The 17,175-nt window shown below is 50.2% G+C and overlaps 1 long non-coding RNA gene across 2 annotated transcripts in view; it reads left to right on the top strand.

Annotated features, from left to right (window-relative positions):
- Window positions 1-15,100: 15,100 nt before the first annotated feature.
- LOC109386555 (uncharacterized) overlaps window positions 15,101-17,175 on the top strand; it is a 6,721-nt gene continuing 4,646 nt past the window's right edge. For both annotated transcript variants that reach the window (XR_002124804.1, XR_002124803.1), the window contains exons 1-2: window positions 15,101-15,224; window positions 15,742-15,937. This is a non-coding gene — a long non-coding RNA (uncharacterized LOC109386555). The remainder of the gene's footprint in view (window positions 15,225-15,741; window positions 15,938-17,175) is intronic.

Genomic DNA, 17,175 nt, shown 5'->3' with positions numbered 1-17,175 from the left:
TATCCCAGAGGTCAGCAGAGTCACCGTATCACCTTGGCACCATTCAGCCAGTGACTTTCCAACCACAATGAGGACGGGATGGCAGGCTCTCTACTCCAGGGGTAGTGGTTAGTCATTGCATTAGAATTCCCATAATGCTCGGCAAAGCCTCCAAAATCCCCCCGGCCAGGCAGTGGTCCACCTTCGGAGTTTGTCCTTCATCCAACATATGGTTAGCACCACCTATCAAATAGCAAGACCCTTCCTTTGTGTCCCCGGGGGTTCTCAGAACGGGGTGGTGTCTCACAGGCGAGATGGGCTTCCACGTCCAGCCTGGGACTCGCTGTGGTCCCCTCCCTTCCCTGTGACTTTGCTGCTGTGGACAGACCGCTCAGCCACCCATGCCCACTCCCCACGACCAAGGCCATTCCTTTTGTCACCCTGACTGCTTAAGCTCCTGGCTGCTTCCGCCGAGCCTCTGTGGCTCTCGGTGGCCGACGTCTCTCTGGCTGGTAAGGCAGTGCTTGCCCCTTCAAGCATCCAGGCTTTTCTGCAGCGGGTCACCTTTGCTTCCTGTGTCTGGTGCAGGCAATTACCCTGGACTTCACACCTGATCTGGGCTTCCAGGAAGCTGACGCTGGGGCTTTGCAGGAGGCAGGTGGGGCCTCCAGGCTCACCTGTTTGGAGGTACCAACCTGGTGCCAAATGAGTAACCATTTTAGTCCATTTGGGCGGCAATAACAGAAGACTGCGGACTGTGGGGCTCAGAAACTAGAGAAATGTCCTTCTCACAGTTCTGGGGGCTGGAAGTCCAAGACCAAGGTGCCTGTGTGTTCAGTGTCCTGTGAGGGTTCGTTCCCGGGTTCATAGGCAGCCTTTCTCGCTGTGCGTCACAGTGCAGAGGATGAGAGAGCCCTCTGGGGTCCCTTTTACAAGGGCACGAATCCCATTCCTGAGGCCTCCACCGCATGACCCCACTGAATCACCCCCCCCAAGCCCCCACCTCCTAACTATCACCCTGGGGCATAGGAGTTCAACACATGTGTTTGGGAGAGACAGAAATAGCCAGTCTACTCTCAGGCCCCCCGACACCCAGCAAGCATGCTGCCTGTGCTCCTCACATTTCAGCACAAGAGGCTTGTCCCTCTCAAGTCCATACAAGTGGCTTTCCTTTGCGGCTGTTGCCGGAAACTGGAGTAGAGCATTACTATGTTTTTCTTCTGAGTGGGTAAATGCGATCTTAGCGTGTGTCTGAGAATGGAAAACATGGGAGACAAAAACAGGTATTGGCAAGCCTTCTTTTTCTTCCCGTTTTCATCTGAGTGGGGAATTTTAAATGTAAACCTGGGACACATGCATGCAAGCAAGTCGGGATGTCTAGTGAGCATTTCCACGATCATCAGAAATAAACCACTGAAGTGTTTTCTAAGCCACGCTAGCATCTGGATTTTTTTGAAACCAGTACATTCCTGTCTCTACCTTTTTTTTTTTTTTCCAGTAGACGATGACACTTATTTGATGGTTAGAGATAAGACACATCATTTCAAGGAAACGCCAGGTTTTTGGAGAGTAGGTTGCTTGCTTCTCGGCACTCCCCCTACTCATAGCTACTGGATCAAAGGTGGGGAGAGGTCAGAGACACATCCAGAAAAATGTCTGAGAAGCAGTAATACAGGGTTTTAAAAGGTCCCCTTATGAAAGAGTAACTAATAATTACTTCGAACCCTGATGAGAGGCTTGAGAAGACTGTGTTGCATGTACACTAGGTGCTGTGGGCGCCCTGTCCGCGTGCTCTTAACTGGGACAGTGGGACACCTCATCTGCTCCCCGCCAGAGTGCTGGCTGCTCACCTCTGCCCCTGCCCTGAACTCAGCCCCATCCAGTGATGGACCATCTTAACCAGCTTCCTTTTTTTTTTTTTTAAGATTTTTATTGGGGAATTGGGGGATGGGAACAGTGCTGGGGAATTGGGGGAAGGGGAACAGCGAGTTGCTGTCGTTTTGTTCTTCAGTCTAGTTGTGGAGGACGTTGCTTCACTGGCCCAAGTTGGCACCATCATTGCGCTCTTCCCGGGCGAGGCAGATCAGTCGCCGGCTTCTGGACGGCCGCTCACTGCGGCTGCTGGCCGCTCACGCTGGCTGCTGGCTACACACGGTCGGTAGCCCATGGCAACCCACTGCCACAGGGGCTGCAGCCTACGCCATCACCGGCAACTCTTGGCAGCCCAGCTCCAGGTTGAGCTGTTGTTCAGCATCTTAGCTGTGGAGGGCAGTGTCACTGGCCCTCATATGTGGGATCCGAACCGGGGCCCTCTGGTGTCCCAAGCCAGTTCTTAACCATCGCGCCACTCAGCCGGCCCACCAGCTTGCTTTCTTATCGGTGACAACTAACGGACATTTGTAGTGCTTTGACTGTGTATATTCCATTCATTCACTTAAAAAGACAAAAACGAAAAAGCCAAGCCACCCTACGGGTGACTCCCTGTCTTTAATGGACTTCTCTGTTGTTCCTGTGGGTTTGTTAGTGACACGCAGTGAACTGAATGTGTTGGTACAATTTTTAATGCCTTGCAGAGGCTGGAGGGTCTTTATTGCCCTCAGAAACCGAAGCCTGGTTTAGGGCAGCGCATCAAAACCTGTAACTGGTGTCCGGGTCACCTGGGTGCGATCTGGTGACAATGCTACTTCCAGTTCAGCAGGCATGGGGTGGGGCCTGAGATGCTGCATTTCTGACAAGCTCCCAGGTGATGCCCAGGTTTGGGGGCCACACTTGGTGATAAGGGGGTGTAATTGATTATCAAGCCCACACAGCTAGTCTGTGGCCTGGCGGGGACGAGCATCTAGGCCTCCTGGTTCTTCACTAGCAATCTTCCAACTACGCTAAGTGGACTTTCTTTTTTCATCGTCACCATAAAACTCACCACCCAAAATGACACTTAAAAAAAAAAAAAAGTAAAAGGGGGCACCATGAACAATCACCGAGCATAAAGCGGGACTGTCCAGAGCAAAGAGGGACTTATGGGTCCCCTGGCTATAACGGAAGTGGAGATTACCTTCCCAGGAACCAATTACGAAGCATTTATTTTAAACCTATTGGGAAGACAGTGCTGTACTTCCTCCCAGAGGAAGTCAGTCGGGACTCTTTTGCAGTTTCTAGAGCTATTTGGAAGGACTGAGGATAAAAGGCATAAATTCCATTTACATGGTTGTTGAAAAGGCTATTGATAAGGCTCTCCGGTAAACACTGATAAAGGTGAGTCAGCAGAGGCTGGAAGGAGTGTTCCCTTGTGATAGGAAGCAGACAGGCGCCCAGAAACAAAGGCACTTATCTACACTAGGGTGGGTGGCCAGCCCAGAAGACAGACGCATGATGCGACTGGCTGTCTGCAGCCAAGAATGTGTACTTGGCTTAAAATGAGGAAATGAAGGAATTCAAAAGGCAGTTCCAGGCATTTCAGCTGGGGAGTGGGTGAACGGGAGGCCAGACTAAATGCCAGATAACACTGAATAGGACCCGACCCTTCTACTCAAAGGAAACATAACTTCAAGGCAAATGCATGAAAAAAAAAAATGCTCAGCTTGTCAGTTTGGGTGACTATTGGGGGTGAAGTGTGTGACTAAGGGGAATACTATGCAGAAATTGCCCCGAGATAAGAGATAGCATAGTTTGAGGCACAGGCTCTCAAGCCTGCTGCCTGTCACCTTCGCTTGCTTGGGGAGGGGAGCGTCTGCAAACTCCCACGGCCCAGGCCAACCTGGCTCTGCTGAATGAACATCTTCAAAGGGTGGGCTCAGGCATCTGCGTTTGCGGGGAAGAAACACTCCACCCGAGATTCAGCTGCACGGCCGGTGCTGAATAGCAATGAGCTGACTAATAAGAACACAGGAAAAAAAAAACGTTCTTATTTGTCAACCACAGAAAAGGGATTTCAATTAGTTAATGGAGCCTAATAGCATGGTGCCTGATCCTCAATATTCATTTTTCTTCAGCATTTTATTGAAAAACAGAAGGCACTTTTTGCGCATACAACACAAACATGTAACTCAGCAAATCGTAGAAAGGGACACCCCCCCGGAAAGAAATAGGATTATTGCCAGCACCCCAGAAGTCCCTCGTGTGCCCCCTTCCCATGACACCCCCCTTCCATCCCCCAGAGGTAATCACAGTCCTGGCCTTTGAGAGAATCAATTCTTTGTTCTGCTTTATAGCTTCACCATCTTAATATGTACCCCTAAACAATACCGTTTCTGTTACCCGCTTTTGAACTTTATGTAAATGGGAGGTTCTTTTGTGTCTGGCTTCTATCGTGCAGTATTTTTCAAAGGCTTACCCATCCTGTTGCTTGCGGCTGTGCCCTTTGTTTCTCAAAGCTGTGGAGCAGCGGTTCTGAAAACGAGGGCCCCTGGGGCGAATCTGTTCACCACCTGTTTTTTCAATAAAGTTTTGTTGGAACATAGCCACACCTATTTATTCCTACTGAGTTCCCTTCAAACCATTGGTTCGAGGGAGTCTGATGAACCTGTGGGTCAGAGACACTGCTGAGGCAATGGGGGGGAAAGAGGCATTCATTGGCATGGACAAAGCAATAGAAGGAAACGCTAGGAGTCAACTAAGGGTTGACCATGGAAGGCAAGTGCCAGAGACTGTGATCAGCTGATCTGTCATCGGAAAGAATGTGCTCATAATTTCAAACAACAAATAAAAATTGGGCCACAAGTAGGCCCATGATCTCATCCTTCCAACACAGTCTCTGTCGTGGACATCTGTTGTGTTGGCTGCCTTTCTGGTAATTACCACCCAGGTCCCCTTTAGAGTAACTGTATGGCTGTCACCTAGTTATCTGGGGTGACCCCATCCTTAGCTCCAGGGGTGGGTCCTACTTGGCTTAAGCCCATCAAGTCATCTCATCCCCAAACCCTGGTTCAGGGACAGAGACGAAACCTATCAGAGCCAATGAGACTGGAAGGGGTGTCTGGGGGAAGCAGTAGCTTCCTGTCTTCCTTGGAAGATGTTGACGCCATCTTGCCAGCATGTAGAGAATGAAGCCAACCTGCAAAGGAAGACAGAGTCGGGGTGGTCACACTGCTGGAGCTTCAAGGAAGGTTACTTCCTGAACTTCTCAGCACTGTGACCGACGCTGACCTATGCGTTCAGGACATCTGTCATTACAAGGCCCAGCGAGAGGTGGGGTATTATTACCTTATTCTCCAGGAAAGCCGGGGTCCAATAAATGAGCAGAATCGTCTAGTGACACAGAAGCCAGGGTTTGCGCCCGGTCCTCTCTGCATTCTTCTACAATCCTCATACGAAACAAAAACTCAGATAGTGTAAGTAGCACGCCCAGCATCGCACAGAAGTGGGTAAATGGTGGAGCTGGGCTTGTCTGTTGGATTTTTTTTTTGTCTCTGAAGCCCATGCACTCTGCTCTGAACGATGAGCTAATTTTTGAGTGTGATAGAACAAACAAGAAGAACAAACGCACACTTTTAGGAGTAAGTGTTCAGCGCCCATGAGGCTGGTGTACTCAGACTAAATAAATTTCAGAAGCTTCCATAACGTGTTCGTAAATTCACCCAATGATACGCTATAGGAAGAGAGGCAAGAAAGAGAAATGTCATAACCTCATTGCGTGCAGACAGATGCCCAGCTGGGTTTGTCTCCTGTTGGAGGGTCCCTTAGATGCCACTCGCTCCCCAGCAAACCCAGTCTCGCCTGCCTTCTGGGTGGCTGAGCTACATTTCCCAGCAGTCCTTGCACTTAGGTGTTACCATGTGATTCAGTGCTTGCCAATGGAATTCAAGGGGAAGTGATGAGCGCCTAGGCCTTGAGCAGTGGGCGTGGCTTCTCTGTGTCCCACCCCTTTCCCTTGGATGGACCAATTGACCAGGCATAAGGGGTTAGTGCCCTAGTACATGGCAAAGCAACACAATGGAATGAACTTGGACCTGAAGCACATGGGGATTAGAGCCACCCCAGCGACTGGAAGTGCTCACCTCAGAACTGTTACATGAGACAGACCTAACTACTTTATTCTTTAAGCCATGTACAGTTAGATACAGTCGTCCCCCCTTATCTGCGAGGGATAAGTTTCAAGGCCCCCAGTGGATGCCTGAAACCATGGATAGAACAAAACCCTGTATATACTGTTTTTTTTCCTATACATACATCCCTATGGTAAAGTTTAATGGATAAATTAGGCCCAGTAAGAGATGAACAACAATAACTAGTAAAATAGAACAGTTATAACAATACACTGGAATAAAAGTTATGTGCATGGCTTTGGGGCTATTATGAAGTCAAATAAGGGTGACGTGAACACAGCACTGTGACATGGTGACAGTAGATTGGATAGATGGCTACTGAGTGACGAACGGGCAGGGAGTGTCTCCAGCCTGGATTTGGGGACGGGGCTGGGGGGGAGGGGGCGGAGGGATGGGGTGGTGTGTGACTCACACCAGGGCTGGACAGAGCTGGGCGGCGAGAGTTTCATCATGCTACTCAGAACAGCACGTGATTTAAAACTTACAAATTGTGTGTTTCTGGAGTTTCCATGTAATCTTTTCAGACCACAGTTGGCCATGGGGAACAGAAACCACAGAAAGCAAAACCATGCATTACAGGGGCCTCCTGTATTGTTACAGCCTCTTAGCATTTGTACCCTAACTGCGACAAGGATCCAGAGGTCTTGGAGAATTAGTCACCCCATGGGTGAGCTCAGGGAGAGGACATAAACTCAGCTGCTGGTTCTTTGTTAGTCTCTCAGTGTCAATAAAGCAAGAATTGGGTGAGGGACTTGGCTGCTGCACAGACCTTAGGGCACAGAGCCAGCGCCTGTGGCAGACAGCAGAGGCAGGGGCCACGGAGCTTAGGCGCTAAAACCCTGGTGCTGTGAGCAGAGCCTTGGGGGACCCCACCAACAGGAAGACCAAAGATGAGAGGTCTCTTCTGCCTGGGCTAAGTTTCCGGGAATATTTCTTTGATGGGGTTTCTTAGGGAAAAAAAAAAATCCAACAGACCAGCCACTCTTTGATAACCCAAGACTAGCGCTTCTCTCTCTGCCTCGTTGTATCAGAAATCGCCTTCTGGCAAACTGACTTCCCGAGTGTAATCCATTTGAGCAAGTAGATACCACGTGGGCAAAGGTACCGCGTGGGCAAAGGTACAGGAAAATGACCACCTCGCAGTGTGCTGCTATGGATGTTGGAGAAGCCCATGCACAGGGCTCAGAAGCCAGCGCTGCCACCTAGCTCTGTGACCTGGGCACCTGCGGCTGACTCAGCTTCCTCCTCTGTCAAATGGGGTGATGACAACAGCACCCTGCATATCGTCATTATGAAGATGCACAGTCCTTAGAACAGTGCCTGCCACAGAGTAAGCACCACGGAAATATTTGTTCAGTCAATGTCATGCCACCTTTCAGGCTGGGATTGTCGTAGTGTGGCTCAGCTTTCCATCATTCACGGGTGCAAAGATTTACCTTCAAAGGAGCTCACTGTGGCCATCCATAAAGCGCTGGCGAAATAAATGGGAGTATAGGAAGCCGCGTGTCATGCAACAGACTGCACTGCCCCAGACCTCACAGAATGCCGAACTCACATTATGCAGGATTCAATTTCCTGCAAAAAAAAATAATAATAAATGCAAAGCAGGATTCGCATCGTTTCAAATTGTGCCCGTAATGCAAGATTTAATCAATATTTTAGATCCTACTGTTTCAAAGTGTATAATTCAAATTTGCATTAAACGTAACCTGACTGTGCATGGAGCCACACAAAAATTTATGTCACAGAAGAATAAGCAATCACTGAGTAAGTCATCCTCGGTACATCAATTTTTAAAAGCGTGACCCCATTTTTATCACATAGACATTTTTCAAATGTTGGGAAACTCTACATCAATATTTAAAGTGTCTGTCTGGCAGGGTTACTGGAAATTTTTGGTTTCTTTTTTTTATTTACCTACATTTTCTCAATGTTCTATAAGGAACATATATCATTTTTGTAATAAGAAACAATAAAAGGAACTTTTAAGGAAGAACTCTAACACTGATACTAACCTAACTTTGAAAAAAGTTATAGGAATCTCTACGTAAACAAGTAGGTATATCAAAGAAGGTAGTTCTGACCTGTTAGGTGATGGCTACAGCTTTGGTGAACTGGAGATTGCTTTTCTCTAACATTTGGCCCTCGGGACAGAACTGGATAGGAAATGACAGAGTTGACCAGAGCTCAAACTGAGGTTCCATCGGCCACTTCCAGTAAATCTTTCAGACTGCAACAGAGAATATTCTAGAAGCCAGAGTACACCGGGTCATTTGCTCCGTATGCCTGTGTGTGCTTCTTTGAGATGTGAGAATATCTTGAACAAAACAAAAAGGTTTGGCGACTCCCAAAAAAGCAAAGGGTGCTAAAGACCCGCCCGTCGGCTTCTCTGAACCCAGTCTCCCTGATGTGGTTGGTTTGCTCCATGTGGAGTGGGGAGGGGTGGGCTCCCGAGGGAACCAAGGGTCCCACATGGCAGCACAAGCAGGCTGTGACCCCAGAACCTTCTGTCCCAGGGTTGGTAAATAGTGGTGTTAAAACTCATTCAGGGCCTTCCCAGCCTTCCCTCTCCCCACACCAGCTATCTGAACCTACTTGAAATCTACCCCACGTCCCCCTACACACACACACACACACACACACACACACACACACACACACACACACACTTCAAACAGACACTCTCTGCTAAGGGAACACATTCATATGGTTTCACCATCACCAAAAAAGCCTATGAACTTTCAGCTCTAAGATGAATAATGTCTGAAGCTCTGATGTAAAACACGGTGACGACTGTTGATGGCACTGTCTCATATACTTGAAATTTGCTAAAAGAGTAGAATTTCAGTGTTCTCACCCCAAAATAAATAAATACATATGTGAGATGTCGGATGAGTTCATTAGCGAGGTGGGGGCATCCTTTCACAATGCATATGTATATCAGATCAACATGATGTACCCTGGGACTACCTGATACATTTACTTGTCCATTATATCTCAGTAAAGCTGGAATTTAAAAAATAAAAGCCTACGCAGCAAACACTGTCGCTTTTCCCATCTGACAGACTTGAGAGAGAGAAAATAGTACAGAGGCTGGGAGCTTGGAATCTGGTTTGAATCCTGGACCCACCAGGCTGCTGAGCTGTGTGAGCTTCGGCAAGTCACTCAACCTCTCTGTGCCGCACCCTTGCATTTCCTTGTCTGTAAGATGGAAGCCATAATAAGAACAGCTACCGGCATGGTTTTGTTGTGGAAAGCTCTTCAGACGGTGCCTGGCACAGAGCAAACATTCAATACGTGTCAGCCATTAGGCAGCAGACGAGGGCTTCTTTGAGATGCCCCTGGGCTTCCTTGATACACTTGGGCTTCCTGGAGAGGCTCAGACCTCGAGGTTTGATTTGGGCCGTCTTGTAACATCGCCCCTGTCTCTCACGAACATGCTAGAGCTTTTCTCTCCCTTCGTGAGCATATGGAGTGTCTTTCTCACGGCTGTCTGAAAGTCTGTGAACTCTGTCACCTGTGACATTTCTGGGTCTGTTTCCAGTGACTGATTTTTCTCCTCACTGCAGCTCAAGTTTTCCTCCCTCTCTGCATGGCTGGCCATTGTTTATGGGATGCCAGACACTGGGAATGTTACATGGTTGAATGCTGAAGTTTTTTGCATATCAAAAAAGTTATTTTGCATATCTTTAAATATATGTGTGTGGGGGGTGGGGCGTTAAGATGCAGTTAAGTTACCGGAAATGATGTGAACCTTTCAAGGCCTGCTTTTCAGATCGCTACCATGCCCAGAACAACTCTTGGCCTAGCACTGTCGTTCCCAGGGCTCTGCCTGGAAGTGCACGTGTTCGCGTCAGAGAGGGTGGTGGAGGGAGACCTGTGAGGCCCAGCAAGGTTCGTACTGGCTCAGGCCACACAGCAGGCGATCGCCGGTGCCCAGATTTGAGCCCGTGTCTGTGTGACCCCCCAAAGGGCCACAGACAAGAAAGAAGGAAGAATCGGGGCTTGGGAGGTGCTCAGAGCCGGTCACGTTTCCCAGATCCCAGGCCTGGGCCTCAGGCTCCTCCCAACTGCTTATGTCCCTGTGCTGGCTTTTCATCTGTAAAAAGAAACTGGAAATACCGTCCTCACAGAGTTTTACAAGCATTAAACCGGTTCATACGTGTAAAATTCTTTTTTTAAAAGTCCCCACTGTAGAGTTGGCGCCCAGAAATTGTGATTACTACTTTCAGCTTCATCTTTCTTTTGTCTCCTTTTCTCCCCCTGATATGTCTCAGAAATCCCAACATCTTTGCCCTCCACCGGTGTGTCCGTCCTCTTGGCCTGGTGACAGAATCCGAGGGCCGCCTGTTGGGAAGGGCAGATGTGTGCAGTTTCCCAGGACTTGCGGCTTCTGTCTCCCGGATGCCGCAAACAGGTTCTCCATCGGCAGCCTTGAACTTTGGGGTTAGCCTGACCTCTAGTGGTCACACCGAAAACTCGGCGGAAAGGTTGCAGGAGATGCTCCAATAGTGAAAAGCTAAGGGGAGGCCCCAGCGAGGCGCTGTATTGGGCAGCTTTTATTGGCGGTTTACTTCCTAAATGCTGAAATGTGTTAATCCACAGAGAAGTCACACCGCGGTGAAGTCCACACGGCTGATAAATGGCAGGGGTGGGTTCTAACTCAATCCTGGAGGGCCTCAGAGCCCTGTTGTTGATGCACGAGGCCCAGAGCCTGGCCAGAAGGAACCATCATCTCGTATTCGGAGAGGCACTCCCATTTATAAAGCCCTTCAGCACAGCACGGAAACAACGCAGACATCCTGTGACATAGGTTTTTATGCCCATTGTTTTTTTGTTTTTTTTAAAAGATTTTTATTGAAGGTATAGTTAACATACAATAATACATTAGTTTCAGGGGCACACCATAGGTATTCAATATTTATAGACCTAAAGAAGTGGCAACCACGATAAGTCCAGCAACCATCTGACACTGTCCCACACTATCACAATATTACTAATGATATTCCCCGTGCTGTCTGTTACAACCCCGTGACTTATTTTTTTATGCCTGGAAATCTGAACCTCTTATTCCCTTTCATCTTTCCCTTCCTTTTTAAATTTTTCAGTTACAGTTGACATTCAGTATTATTTTTTGTTAATTTCAGGTGTACAGCATGAGGTTAGACATTTGTATAATCTAATAAGTGATCCCCCTGACTAGTCTGGTCCCCAGCTGGCACTACACACAGTTATTATTGTATGATTGTCTATGTTCCCCATGCTTTACTTTACATCCTGATGACTACTTTGTAACTACCAAAAAGATAATCCCTTTATCTTTTTCACCCTGCCCCCCGCAACCACCCTCCCATCTATCACCCCAGTAAATCTAGTGCCCATCTGACATCATACATAGTTATCTACCTCGATGGTTCTGACACTCTTCCTCGGTTCTTATCTATGTCCTAGCAAAGGGTTGCCTACATACAGCTACGGAGAAGGAGAAAACCAAAGCCAGGTCCGTGGACACGCAACACACTGGTGTGGGTTGAAAATGCACTTTTGCTGCACTGCGTCCCCACTCAGGGGAGGCTTTGGAAGGCTGGGCAGAGCTCTGGGCAGCAGACCTGGCGGTCAGCCTGGAGAGAGGAGACAAATGGCCTGAGTGACGGAGATGCTGACTTCAGGGCAGTGGTAAAAGGCTCAGCGATTGGTCGGGAGCCTTCAAGGAGCGAGGTCAGAAGGCCAGAGGTCTCGAAGGAGAAGAAGCAGGTGGCCCTGCAGGACGGCCACAGTGGGCGTGGACCCTTGAGCCTCAGGCCAGGGCCCACCAGACAGCATGCAGCAACAGGAGGCCCCTGCACAACTGGGTGGACAGGGGGACTTGTCCAGTGGACACCTGCCAGCCTCTGTGTTCAGCTGGAACTGGGCTGGAACTGTGTGCCCTTTAAAGGAACAAGCACATGGCACACATGGAGACCCAGCAAATGCCCACAGCACGGGATCCCCACACCGAGGCTGATCTGGCCACTGCTGCAGCCAAACATTGGGCCTGCTGGCATCATCTCTTGACATTAAACCCCACGTATGGTGCCACCCCCGAAGAGCCCAACCAGCCCCCTGATGGCGAGTACCATCTGTACCCCGGAGCAGGGGGGTAAGTTGTCCCCACGGGGATTCGTGGGGGTCCCAAGGATGGATTTGTTTGCTTTTCCCGTCCACAGTACCTTGGCCAGCGGCACAGTCTAAAGACTCACCAAGTGTCTGATTTTTCCATCATCAGACCCTGGGTAATATAGGCCTAGGCCGAGGGACTCACGTTATGTCAGAAGAGATGACCATGGATGTGACATTGCCTGTCACTCAGAAGCTGCCCGTCTGATTGACCACTGAAATGGCCTCTTAAAAGTGCAGCTAAGGGGCCTGCCGAGCGGCTCAGATGGTTAAGAGCTCTCTCAAGAGTGCGAGCTCTGGGCAACAGGGTCGCCTGTTTGAGTCACGGCCTGAGCTGAGCTGCTGCTGAGCTGCCAACAGGTGGCAGGATGGCTCAGCTTAAAAACAACAACAACAAAAAGAAAAGCGCAGCTAAGACACCAGCTTGGGGGTGACACCTTGAGAATCAGGGGGCTGTCCCACGAGATGCAATATATACTTTGAGCCTACAGCCATGATATGGTTCTGTGTCTCCACAAGCTATGAGGCATGGATCTGAGAGTCAAAGGGTGACAGTGGCCCCTCCACCGTCACTCCCAGTGACCCACTTAGGAACCTGTGTTTCCTCTCCCTGCCATTTTAAGCTCCGCTGAAGTAAGGCCCTAGATCCTAGGGGAGGGACGCTCCTACCAGGTGACATGATGACCATTCCACTAACCGAAAGCTGCTGCCTGGTCATTTGGGGCTTCTTATGCCAGGAGCCCAGCAGGCAAACACAAAGCAGTGACTATACAGCAGGGCTAATCGGCTCTCATTATCACCAGGACCCAGGATGGCAGCTACGGAAGGAGGGCAGAGAGGGGGCTTCTGAAACTCGGAGGATCCCCGGGGGTGCCCCTTGATGCTCCCATGCCCAATTTAACTGTGAAGAGGCGATGACAGTAACCCCAGCCTCCTTCAGGCCATGAAAACCAGGGGCTCGGAGCCCTCAAGGATGAAGATGTAGGCTAAACCACCGGACAAGCTGAACTGGTGGCCGACATAAGCACCCAGAACAATGCTCACCATTGGTCATTAGGGAAAAGCAAATAGAAACCACAATGAGGCACCGCCCCACCCCCGCCAGGGCGGCCACAACCGAGGACAAGTGTTGGTGGGAATGTGACAAATTCATACATGTCTGGTGGGAATGTAAAATGGTGCGGGGCTGCTTTAAAAAAACAGTTGGGCAGGTTTTCAAAAAGTTAAGTGAGGAGTTACCATGTGCCCCAGCAATTCCACTCCTGGGCCAGGAAACGGTAAGCTACAAAGGCTGAATTTTTTTTTTTCTGTGTGAAATTATACTTCAATGAATCTGACTCAAAAAACAAACAAACAACAAAAGAACCCTGAAGTGGGGGGGGGGAAGGTGGTTCTTTCTTCAACCAAAGACCCAATTCTATTTCGTTTTAGTCACTTAGCAGTCTGAGTATCCTTTCAGCTTTTCAGAAATGCTGTTCACATATACAAGTGGCTATGGAAATACACGTGCATTAATATGTGGTTGTATATATACAAACATGTGCATGTGAAATCTGGAAGCATGTTACACACTGGCTTTTACGGTGCCCTGCGTGTACTTAACTGTGTTTGGAGTATCCCCCTGCATCGGTGCAGGGCAGGCGGGTAACGTGGCGAAGCCTCCGTCCGCTGTTTAGCCTTAGCTGGCATTGTGCTGTACACAAGAGCTCTGCCAGAGATACTGGCAGAGTTCACGGGCAGAATGTGGGGTCCCTTCCCCCCATCTCTCTTTCCAGGAACCCCGCTCCGTTTCCAGAGGCTGTGTTTGGGCATCCCTGGCCTCTAGTTCTTTGGGCAGTAAAGCGAGGTGTTCTAGCTGAGTTCTGACCACCGTCCCTGGGCAGGGACGCCCTGCCTTTGAAAGCAGGACACTCACCTAGCACTGTCCCTTTCTTCCAAGTGACGACACACCCCTCTAGCACCTGCCTGGGTCTGATGGCTCCTCAGCTCTTTCTTGTTACTTAGTTGCTTTCATTCTGTCCAGACTTCATCGTTGTTATCCGTGCAGGCTTGATCTGGGAGGACCCCACGGTGAGTGGGAGCGGAATTGGGCCTCCATCTCCAACGACCACGTTTCACCTTCCGGTAACCCCTGCAACGAAGGTGGTGTTATTGCTTTCCGTCTGCTGAGCCCTGGGTAATGCGGCCCATCGACCCCAGATCTATGAGCATTTGCAAATAGTGTGTTTTTCTTTTTTGTCTTTGTTTTTGCAAGTAAAATACTTTCAGTATGACCTTGGAAAAGCCAACAACCCTCCGACTGCTGTCAGTTGGAATCTAAGGACGCCGTCCTTACAGGGTGGTCCCGAAGACAAAGCACGAGGGGGGCCCAAGTTCATGTCGGACGGTACGTTGCGGGGCTGCTGCAGTCGGGAGTGTGAACCCCGGGGACAGCCCCAGACTGAGGTGCTCTTATTATGGGCTCCACTGGACAGGGAGGACACGGGGCCCAGTGGCCTGCTCAGTGCCCCTCCTGTACATGGCAGAGCTGGGATTTGAACCGAGGCTCCGTGGGGCCTGCGTCTGAGCACTGAACCTCCTACAACCCGGAATGGCGTGGCTCCTAACCCTGGCTGTGCGTGGGAGTCACCCGCCGGAAGCCCTGCTGAGTCAGACACTCTGGACTCTGCACCTGGATCGAATGCCAGGCCTTGGCACGGAGCCCAACAGGCACCCCCTTCCCCTCCCTTTTCCTGCCTCACTGTGGAGGACTCCAACCGCAGGCCCCTGCGGCCTCTCCCAAGCCACAGCCGAGATGATCTCCGAGCTGTTCCTGACAGATCTGTGTCACCAGCCTGCGTGACGGGTGGAACAGGCTACAGGCTCTGTCTTGGGATCCATCCGTCGTCCCCACCTGTCTGAAGCCATTGCCCTGGTCACGTGGCCACTGGGGACAATGCTATGAGTCATGGTGTATGTGTCACCCAGGCTCTGCCTTTCAAATAAGCCACTTGACAACTCCATGCTCCCACTGTCAAGTTTCTGGAACTTCCCAGCATGCTGTGGAAGGTAAGTACAGCTCAGCTATAGCTTGGGTCTTAGAACCCGTGGTACCAGCCATACTCGAATGGCCCGGACGCTAACACAGGGTGGTCCTGAGTTCTTGTTCTAGCACGTTCCTCTCTCAAACCAACAGTTGTTCAGAAGGCTGTTATGGCTTTCTCACTGGCTTTTCTCTCTGGCCTAAGTTCCGTCTCTCCCCATCATTACCCACGTTCCGGCCACACCGGCCTCCCGACTACCCCTGGAACGCACCTCCTGACTCCTACACGTCCATTCACCTCACCCAGAAACTCCTCCCTTAGACCCTCGCCTGGCTAACTCTTCCTTGTTGTTCAAATGCCAGCTCAAATGCCACCTCCTCCCAGAAGCCTTTCCTGACCATCCAGTGCTGCCGCCCTCGCCAGTCCCCCACGGCTCTCCGTCTCGCCAACCCTGTTTTATCCTCTTCATAGCACTTAGCACACCCTACAGTTACATCTCCTCTTTGCTTGTCTGGTTGCTTACTGGGTCTCTCCCACACCAGGACGGGAACTCTAGGATAGCAAAATCCTTGCCTGTCACGTTCACTGCTCCACCCCCTGAGTGCCTAGACCCGTGCCAGGAATGAGCTGTCACTCCGCAAGTATCTGCAAGGTGAACCAAAGCTTTTCTCCTGTTCCCCGACCCATCTCGACCAACGCCTGGTTCTCCAGGATCAACGCCAGCAAACTGAAGGCAAGGTACAGGCCCGAGGGGCACAGGTGTGACAGTCGCCACCAGAAACACCTGCCAGGGAGAGTCAGCTCACCAGGGGGTTTGAGTCACTACCAGCTGTGGCTTCCTCTCTGAGCCTCAGTGTTTCTCTGTATAAAACGGGCGGAGAACCGTGCCTACCTCATGGGCTGTGGTGACCATAAGTGAGACCATGCATGATAGATGAGACCAGTGCCAGGCCTGTGGGCCCAGCGGGCCTGGTACAGAGTGGGGGAGGGGCATGCACGAAGCCTGAGCGAAGGTTTATGTAGGCACACAAGCACCCCCATTTACACTGGAGCTTCGGGCGTATGACAGGGATTCAAGGTCACTGCCACACTTGTTACTGCTGGAGAAGCCAGACGGAACCACTTATCAGGTTTTTGGGGCTCCACAGATAATTCCCCAGCACCGGCCAGGTGCTTTAGGGAAGACATGGATGAAGTCCTGAGGTCTGCACCCTCCAGGAACTTAATCTAGGAGATAAAAACACTAGACCAGAGATAACAGGGGATCAGCAGGGAGGGAAGCCTGCAGCAGACAGTCTGTTGGCGGTGGACCAGCCTTGCTGATGGAAGAGAGGCAGCCCCTTCCCTTGGGCCCTTCCAGGAGACACCTTAGCCCCAAAATCGTCAGCGATTGGGAGACGGCCCTCCCACCGGGCACACCCCACTTCAAATCGTGGTTCCAGTGTGACCTCAAGCATTGTCACTTCACCTGTCTGAACCTCATCGCCGCGTTTATAAGAATGACATTGGGACAGAGTCAAAGAGTTCTTGGGAGGACTGAAAGATGATTGCATCAAAAGTGCTTGGCACACGGGGCGTGGTGGGGAGGAAGCCCGTGGCGAAATGGCAGCCATAGTTGCTGGTGGCCTTGTGTTAGCTGAGCTGGAAGTACTTCAAAGAGACATCGCTAGCATTTGCCACTTGAATTTCTTTTCCAAACAGTACGTAAACGGTGCTTCTGCGCCAGGAGCTGTTGTGGAATTGTCTCAATAACCCTATGAGGGAAGTGCTATTTCTTTCTTTTTTTAAACAAGTGACATCAAATGTACCATATGAACCACTTTTTTTTTTTAAGAGAGATTTTTTTTTTTTAGAATATTATTGGGGAATTGGGGGAGGGGAACAGTGTTGGGGAATTGGGGAAGGGGAGCAGCCAAGTTGTTGTCCTTCAATCTTAGTTGTGGAGGGCGCAGCTAGCTCAGCTCCAAGTCCAGTCG

This window comes from Hipposideros armiger, unplaced genomic scaffold (assembly GCF_001890085.2).
Source record: "Hipposideros armiger isolate ML-2016 unplaced genomic scaffold, ASM189008v1 scaffold_135, whole genome shotgun sequence".
Taxonomy (NCBI): Eukaryota; Metazoa; Chordata; class Mammalia; order Chiroptera; family Hipposideridae; genus Hipposideros; species Hipposideros armiger.
This window is presented reverse-complemented; position numbering and strand designations above follow the sequence as displayed.